We start from the raw sequence: 9,392 nt of genomic DNA, 5'->3' as shown, positions 1-9,392 counted from the left end.
GATCTAAGCTTTCTTTAATGTGAATTTGAAGTACATTTTCTTAATTTATTATATTCAATAAAGGGAATTTAATCGATCCACTTCTTTAACTCGGGAGGATGAAAATGAACATTTGTCATTATTATAAAATCTAAATAAAGTTACTTTTTTACTTTTTTTTCATTAAACTTTTGTTTTAAAACTTTTTGTTTTTATTCTGTGATAGATTTTTGGTTAAGCTGTTTCTGTTAAAAGGTACTGATTTTAAAAACTAATAACTTAAAACTGCCACACACACACACACAAAAAAACAAATGGTCCACAAAACATTCTCCTTTCCTTCTGAAGGTTTTATGATGCATTGTTATCATTAACCAGTCTTTTACTATTAAACTTAAATGGCCAATTGACACAAAGAGTTCTGAGACCGTTCTTCCACCACTGATTAAGACTGGGGTGGCAGGTATTGGGGATAATATTCATTTAGCCTTCTGAGCTTTCTGAGAAGAATTGGTGACTTTACCAGCTCCAGCTGCCTTCTTGTCCACTGCCTTGATGACACCCACAGCAACCGTCTGTCTCATGTCATAACAGCAAAACAACCCAGAGGATAGTCAGAGAAGCTCTCAACACACATAGGTTTGCCAGGAACCATGTCAACAATGGCAGCATCCCCAGATTTCAAGAACTTGGGACCATCTTCCAGCTTTCTTCCAGAACAGCGATCTATCTTCTCCTTCAGCTCAGCAAGCTTGCAAGCAATGTGAACTGTATGACAATCCAGCACAGATGCATATCCAGCACTGATTTGGCCTGGATGGTTCAGGATAATCACCTGAGCTATGAAGCCAGCTGCTTCCATTGGTGGCTCATTTTTGCTGTCACCAGCCACATTGCCATGACGAACATCTTTGACAGATACGTCCTTGACATTGAAGCCCACATTGTCCCCAGGAAGAGCCTCACTCAAAGCTTCATGGTGCATTTCAACAGACTTTACTTCAGTTGTAACATTGACAGGAGCACAGGTGACCACCATGCCAGGCTTAAGGACACCAGTCTCCACTCGACCTACTGGGACAGTACCAATACCACCAACTTTGTAGACCTCCTGGAGAGGCAGATGCAAGGGCTTATCAGTTGGATGAGTTGGTGACAGACTGCAATCCAGAGCTTCATGCAGCGTGGTTCCACTGGCATTCCCATCTTTACAGGTGACTTTCCATCCCTTGACCCAAGGCATGTTAGCACTTGGCTCCAGCATGTTGTCACCATTCCAACCAGAAATTGGCACAAATGCTACTGTGTTGGGGTTGTAGCCAATTTTCTTAATGTAGGTGCTGACTTCCTTAATGATTTCCTCGTATCTCTTCTGGCTGTAGGGTGGCTCAGTGGAATCCATTTTGTTAACACCAACAATTAGTTGTTTTACACCCAGTGTGTAAGCCAGAAGGGCATGCTCATGGGTCTGCCCATTCTTGGAGATACCTGCTTCAAATTCACCAACACCAGCAGCAACAATCAGGACAGCGCAGTCAGCCTGAGATGTGCCTATAATCATGTTTTTTTTTTAAAGATTTTATTTATTTATTCATAGAGATACACAGAGAGAGAGAGGCAGAGACACAGGCAGAGGGAGAAGCAGGCTCCATGCAGAGAGCCTGATGTGGGACTTGATCCCAAGTCTCCAGGATCACACCCTGGGCTGCAGGCGGCGCTAAACCGCTGCGCCACCAGGGCTGCCCTATAATCATGTTTTTGATAAAGTCTCTGTGTCCTGGGGCATCAATGATGGTCATATAATACTTGCTGATCTCGAATTTCCACAGGGAGATATCAATGGTGATACCATGTTCATGTTCAGCTTTTAGTTTATCCAAGACCGAGGCATCCTTGAAGGAGCCTTTTCCCATCTCAGCAGCCTCCTTCTCAAATTTTTCGATAGTTCTTTTGTCAATCCCACCACATTTGTAGATCAAATGGCCAGTAGTGGTAGACTTGCCCAAATCTACGTGTCCAATGACGATGATGTTCATGTGAGTCTTCTCCATTCCCATTTTGGTTTAGATTTAGAAGTGGTTTTTACAACACCTGTGTTCTGGTGGCAAACCCGTTGTGAAAAAGCACTTTTTTTACTTTTGACATGACCCACGATAATGTTTTTCTATGGGTTGGGGCCACACACTTCCTAGACAAAGAAAAAGATTTCCTATTCATCATCTGAATGAAACTGGACAAGTTCATTATCAAGTTCATATGGAAAAATAAACTGAAATAGTCCCCCACAAAAGTCTGAAAAAGAAGAAAAATAAGGGAATTTAGCTCTGCAAGATATTAAAATCTTTTAAATCTACAATGATTAAAATTGTATGGAGCTGGCACATGAATAGACAAACAGATGGGACTAATTAGGAAGACCAGAAATAAACTCAAATGCTTATACAAATATAGTATAATTAGAGGCGCCTGGGTGGCTCAGTCGGTTAAGTGGTTAAGCGCCTGCCTTTGGCACCTCAGGGTCCTGGGATCAGGCCCCACGTCAGGCTCCCTGCTCAGCAGGGTGTCTGTTTCTCCCTCTCCCTCTGCCCATTTCCCTGCTCATGCTCTCTTTCTTTCATAAATAAAATTCTTAAAAAAAAAAAATCACAAGGGGCACCTGTGTGGTACAATAGGTTGAGTCTGACTCTTGGTTTGGGCTCAAGTTGTAACCTCAAGGTCATTGAATGGAGCCCTGCTTCAGCCTCCATGCTCAGTGCAGAGTTTACTTAGGACTCTCTCTTTCCCTCTCCCTCTGCCCCTCCCCACCTCTGCTCTTTTTCTGTCTCTAAAATAAATAAATAAATCTTTTTTTTTTAAGGGGGGAAAAATCACAAGGAAAAGAAAATACATTTATAATACCGTACTTTATTGGAAAAAAAAATCAGGTATAAGTCAACCCGCGCATTTCAAACCCATGTTGTTCAAGGGTCAACTCTTTATGTTTTCAGGCACATGGAGGAAATCTTAGATCGTCGTTCAGTAGACTGCGAAAGAAGTCCAGATCCCACTTCAGAGTCAAGTACAACCCTGAATCCTTGTTTTCCGTCTCCCAGATGGGACTTGAGATTCTAACTCCCTCCATCCCTTCTTTTGCTCCCAGTCCACACCAGCTGTGATCTAAATAACTCTATTGTTCCTGTCATGAGTTTTCCAGGGCACTCAAAATTTCAAATACCATGTTCCCAATTTTGAACCATGAGATGTGAATTCTGGTTCTGGAAATACAGTTACAGTATACCTTGGCTCAATTTAGATCTATTGACCTTGACCAATTCCTTAGTATTTCTCTCTTGGGAGTTCCCACCACCATGAAATACATGAAAATGGAGAAGAAAAGTTCCTAGATGCCTACTTCCTCAGATGGATGAGCAAGCTGTTAATGTATAAGGGTGCTGACAAGGAATAAGGCTCTGACAAGGCCAGTGCCCTGCCCAGTCTGCAAGTACTCACCCTTGCTTTCTCCCGAGTACCCCCAGACCCTCTGGCCAGCAAAGCTCTCAGGCATCCCCAATGGGCTCTAAGACGCAGAATCTAAGGTGGGCATCATTAGCCTCTCATCTCTTGTATTATGGATGATATTCCTGAGCAATCCTGTGCAAATGTCTTCAGAGGTCAGGTACTGTGACTAGGTAGAGATTTGATTTAAAGGGATGATCAGACTTACGGTTGGCGAGAAACATGCACCATAAAAGGCATTCACATTCAAAGAAAGAATTGTTAAAATTGTGCTTGCGACATGAAATACTGGCTGCCAGTATGCAGCTCCTGGTTTGGAGGCTCCACACTGGCATCAGAGAGAAGGGATCTTGGGTAGCATTCTAGAAGCTATAAATAATGTATTCCAGGGGGGCCTGGGTGGTTCAGTTGGTTAAGCCCTTGGCTTAAGCCATGATCTGGGTCCTGGGATGGAGTCAGGCTCCCTGCCCATTGGGGAGTCTGCTTCTCCCTCTCCTCCTGCCCTTCCCCTCTCCACTCTCTGCTCTCTCTCTCTCTCTCTCTCTCTCTGTCTCAAATAAGTAAAATCTTTTAAAAAAAGAATACATTCCATGTCTACCTAATTATTGGTAACAATCTCCTTCCAAGATGGGCTCTTTTCTTTTTCGTGCCTTTGGCTACATGCTGTTTCTTCTGCATGTCTCTATGGGCAACCCAAATCTCTCTGTGGTGACCCTCTTCAGGACTTTCTAAGACAGGCTACCACTGCTGATTAATTTCATTTTCTCTCTGTTCTCCTAGCACTGCATAATGAAGAGGCTACATTCTGGGGGGAAAAGTCTTTTTTTAAAAAAAATTGAACCCTGGTGTTGGGTTAATCCCAACTCTTTTTTCTGTGTATTCTCCACTGTTCAGACCCTTTAGGCTAATTTGCAGTGACAGATGAGTCACCTGTCTTGCTATCTCCCCAAGGGAAGAAAGAGCTTGCTTCTCTTATTGATCTAGGAGACCTTCAGGAGTCACCACATGCTCCTGGATGCTTCTGTCAGAGAGAGAAAAGTTCAATCTGGAAAACCCAGTGCAGACAGAAGCTCAGCATGGGCAGATGTCCAGCCATCCCTAGCATCAGACAGCAGGGACAGATGGGGCTTCCCACTGTTCAATGCTGATGGGATTTTTGGGAGTTCCAGCCATCAAGAAGAGGTAAATGTCACAGGCATAGCAAGGGCAAGGGCTGGTTGTCCAATGTTGGCAGGACCATCAGCTCAGCAAAAGGTCATGCAGCCTAAAGCAAAGGAAGAGCATGGGTGCCAACAAGCGACCATGCAAAAAGCAGAAGTCAGTGGGCAAGAGGTCAAGATGAGGCACTTTTGGAGACCTGAGAAGGAGAATTGTGAGTGGTGGAAGGTTTAAGGGGGTCTGAGTCCTCTTACTCAATCCTGAAGGTTGTTACCTGAATAGAACCCTCCAGGTTTTCAAGGGGCTGTGGGTCAGTTAATGAGATGAAGAATCACCCATAGTCTTTCCAGATCTGCATTTTCTCAGAAAAAAAAATTAAAAAGGCTGGAGTTCTTTTCCTGGCATGAACTGAAATTCAAAAAGGCATCAACATATATATAGAGTCTCCATCAGGTTTGAGTCCAACATTCAGTGAATTTTAGACCCAACTCTCTCTCTCTTCATGGCGGAAACTGGAATCTTAGTATCTACAGGGACAGAGATTAAGCTCAGAAGCACAGGCCGACCCTAAACAAACAGAAACAAAATAAAATAAAGCTCGGGCCTGTCACAGGAAACTGCATTAGCAGGAGATAGATGGGTATCTCTGTGAGAGGACATCCACAGTTTTCTTTGGGAATTACTTGTAATCTTGAAGAAATAGACAATATTTATTACACGATGCAGACTGTCATATTTTACATAACTAAATTCATTTAGTTGAGACTTAACCACATTTCTAATCATTCCAAAGTGTTGTTTTTTTTTTCTTCTCAGATATTTGGGCATTATGTAGAAACTCTGTGGCAAAAGGGCTTATGCTCAAATATAATAATTTTTATTACCATTTTTTTCACAAATCCATCCTAAAATGGGTGGTGTATAAATATTAGGATACCAGTAACAGTGAGATTTTACTACATGCCAGGCATCATCATGGGCATTTTACATACATCATTTCAGTTAATTCTCTTAACAATCCTAAGAAAAGGGGAACCTGGATCACTCAGTGGTTGAGTGTCTGCCTTTGGCTCAGGGTGTGATCCCAAGGTCCTGGGCTCGAGTCCCACATCGGGCTCCCTGCATGGAGCCTGCTTCTCCCTCTGCCTGTGTCTCTGCCTGTCTCTCTCTCTCTCTCTCTCTCTCTTTCTCTCTCTCTGTGTTTCTCATGAATGGATAAATAAATAAATCTTTAAAAAATAAAAAATAAAAAAATCATATATCCAGGGACTCCTGGGTGGCTCAGTCAGTGAAGTGTCTGCCTTCAGCTGGGCTTATGATCCTGGGGTCCTGGGATCCAACCCCACATCATCCGGCTCCCTGCTTCTCCTTCCCACTTCTTGTGCTCTCTCTTTCTCTCAAATAAATAAATAAGATCTTTAAAAAAAATCATATACCCAGGGGTGCCTGGGGGGCTCAGTGGTTAAGTGGCTGATTCTTGTTCTCAGATCAGGTCTTCATTTGAGAGTTCAAGCCCCATGATGGGCTCCATGCTGGGCATGAAGCCTACTTGAGGGGGAGAAAAATCAAATACCCAGGTCCCACCTCTCAGAGAATCAGATTATGGACAAAGGCAAGAAATCTGGACTTAACATGCCTTCTGTGTGAGTCTCATGTGTGCAGCCAGGTTTAAGAAGCCTGATTTAGAGCAGTGGGCTTATGGGCTCTAGTCTTTTCTAATGAAGCAGTCTTTACCAGTTAAAAAAAAAAATTGATGATGAGGAAGCAACTATCTGTAGTTGCATTATTCATAAATAATAAACATGTGCTATTTTGCCTTTATATTCTATATTATAAAACATATGCAAAGTAAAGGTCAAGGAAGGCTGAAGTGAGAATACAAAATATTTGAAAAATATTTTTCTTATTGAGTAAAGTTCTCATAAAAATATAATGAACTGGCAGCCCTGGTGGCCCAGTGGTTTAGCGCTGCCTTTGGCCCCAGGGTGTGATCCTAGAAAGCCAGGATGGAGTCCCATGTCAGGCTCCCTGAATGGAGCCTGCTTCTCCCTCTGCCTGTCTCTCTCTCTCTCTCTCTCTCTCTCTCTCTGTGTGTCTGTGATGAATAAATAAAATCTTTAAAAAATAATGAACAATAAAATAAATATGCTGCATTCTCTGATCAAATCCTGGTTTATGCTTTTTTTTTTTTTTAATGCTGTGTTGTACAGAGACTTGTCAGGTCTGGTTCTAAGTTTATTTTTGACATTAGTTTTAGTAGTTGCCATAAGTGAAAAACCGCACAAAACCTCCAAATGGAAAAAGTACATCACTGGCAGTACATACTCATTTTTCAGTACCATCTGCTAATTAAGCAAAAGTTTTTGATGAAATGGGGCAACTTGTTTCCATAGTCCCTGTTTTAAGTCAGTACCTCCTGCAAACTAATTGGAAGATACAATGCATTAAAAAAAAGAAAAGAAAAAAAAGATTTTATTTATTTATTTATTTAGAGGGTGAGTGGGGGGTGGGGCAGAGCAAGAAGAAGAGAGAGGATCTCAAGCAGACTCTAAGCTGAGCATGGAGCCTGCTGCAGGGCTTGATCTGATCTAAGCTGAAACCAGGAGATGCTCAAATGACTGAGCCACCTAGGTGCCCCCAAAACATTTTTCATCAGACTTAGTACTTGATAGGATATTGTACAGCCTTGGGGTGCCTGGGTAGCTCAGTCAGTTAAGCGTCTGCCTTCACCTCAGGTCATGATCCCAGGATCCTGGGATCAAGTCTCACGTTGGGCTCCTTGCTCAGTGGGAAGGCTGCTTCTCCCTCTGCTGCTCCCCCTGCTTGCTCTCTCTCTCTCTGTCAAATAAATAAATTTTTTTAAAAAGGATATTGTATGACCTTAAACATTGCTGAAAAACTATCTTCATGTTCTGGATATATATTTTTCCAGGATATGTTATATATATAGTTATATATATTATATATATGTTTGTGTATACAGTCTGTATGTAATCTCTCTCTATATATAATTTGTATATATTTAATAATCTGTATATATACACTGTCACATTACATACATATTTACATAACATATATACACTTATATTTACCAGTGTAATTATATATATACACATGCATATATATATATATCCTTACATACAGCATATATAAGTAAACATATTTTTGTGTATATAAGCACATATAGTACATACAAGTATACATATATAGTTAAGGTGACATTCATCATGAATAATAGTGGATATAAATGTATATTTCTAGGGCACCTGGGTGGTATCCAGAGCATGGACCTTCTCTTCCCTCAGGGCACCTCCCACACTATGACCCAAGTCTGCTCGGCATATGATAAATAAGGGGACAGTTCAGTCCATCATATTCAATACTCATGGAGCTGAGATTCTTTCTCATCTTTCTGGCTCTGTGGGTTTAGATGTTTAAAGACATCTGCCTAAGCATGCAATGACTTCTTTATTTTTATTTTTTTAAAGATTTTATTTATTCACGAGAGACAGAGAGAGGCAGAGACACAGGCAGAGGGAGAAGCAGGCTCCCTGCAGGGAGCCTGATGGGGGACTCAATCCCAGGACCCCAGGATGGTGACCTGAGCTGAAGGCAGACGCTCAACCGCTGAGCCACCCAGGCGTCCCTGCAATGACTTTTTATACTTAAAAAAAAAAAATCATAGATCTATTTGAAGAAGTCTCCAGAAAAATTCCCATACCTACAAATATCTGTGCTAAGGATCGGTCTTTGAAATCCTGAAGCTGCAGACTGAGAACCCCTTGTTTAAAGACATCTTATGTCCTCAGGAATGTGGTTTGGTTAGAGAAGCATTAGGATTCATCCACAGATTTTTTTTTCGAAGGACTCAAATTTCTCCAATCAGGTCTGTGGTCCCTCGTGTCACCTGTAAGCACACAGGAAGTCCTCTTTAGCCCCACTTAAAGCTTTCTGAACATCTTAAAGACCTCTTTCAGGACACCCCCTATAACAAAAGTGATATGTTAGGATTTCTCACCAGGAAAAAAAAAAAAAGCAGTTAGCATTTTCTTAAAGACTCTCTAAATAGCCCCTAGAAGACAATGTGGCTTCCGTTTGCCATGAGTTAAATCACTGTTTGCTCCAATGAAGTCAGTAGGTTACAGACCACATCTTGATGTCACAGGGAGAGTACTAAGACTGGTTTCCGTTCCAGCCTCCCTTCCTTGCTCAGTGCAAATGGTCAGCATTTCCATGAAGCCTCCACTGTGGCCTCTACTTCCTTAAACTCAAGTCAATGAATCTTCTGTTGTTGAGGTCAACATCCCTTTTTAATCCCTGTTTCTAGGTTTCAGTGAATTGTTAATGAGATAACAACTGATCTGACCCACTACAATCTCATGCCATTTAACTTCACCATTACGTTAATTGCAAATTTTTCTCATAAGTGATCTCCCATAAGACTCCCAAACCTTACACGATCTCTTTGAGCAGTGTGTCCTGGTTGCCAGGCTCTAACCTGGGGCATCGTGCAGCAGAGAGAGGCAAGGGGGTGAAATTTGGAGTCAGAAAAATGTTTAAACGTAAGATCAGCAACTAAATGACTTTGTGGCTTTGAGTTAGGCACAGGCCCCTCCAGATCACAGTTTTCTTATTTCTACAGTGGGAGTGTTGTTGAAAACCAACCTCTGTGCTCCGGAGCCAAAATATGTAAAGTGAAGACAGAGTTTGGGTGGAAAGAAGGAAGATAATTTATTACTTTGCCAGACACAGGAAGCTGC

General features: G+C 41.8%; 1 pseudogene; it reads right to left on the bottom strand.

Moving 5' to 3' along the window:
• Positions 1-458: 458 nt before the first annotated feature.
• LOC112924747 (elongation factor 1-alpha 1 pseudogene) lies at positions 459-2,036 on the bottom strand (annotated as a pseudogene).
• Positions 2,037-9,392: the final 7,356 nt, after the last annotated feature.

The sequence above is a fragment of the Vulpes vulpes genome, chromosome 12 (assembly GCF_048418805.1).
Source record: "Vulpes vulpes isolate BD-2025 chromosome 12, VulVul3, whole genome shotgun sequence".
Lineage (NCBI taxonomy): Eukaryota > Metazoa > Chordata > Mammalia > Carnivora > Canidae > Vulpes > Vulpes vulpes.
This window is presented reverse-complemented; position numbering and strand designations above follow the sequence as displayed.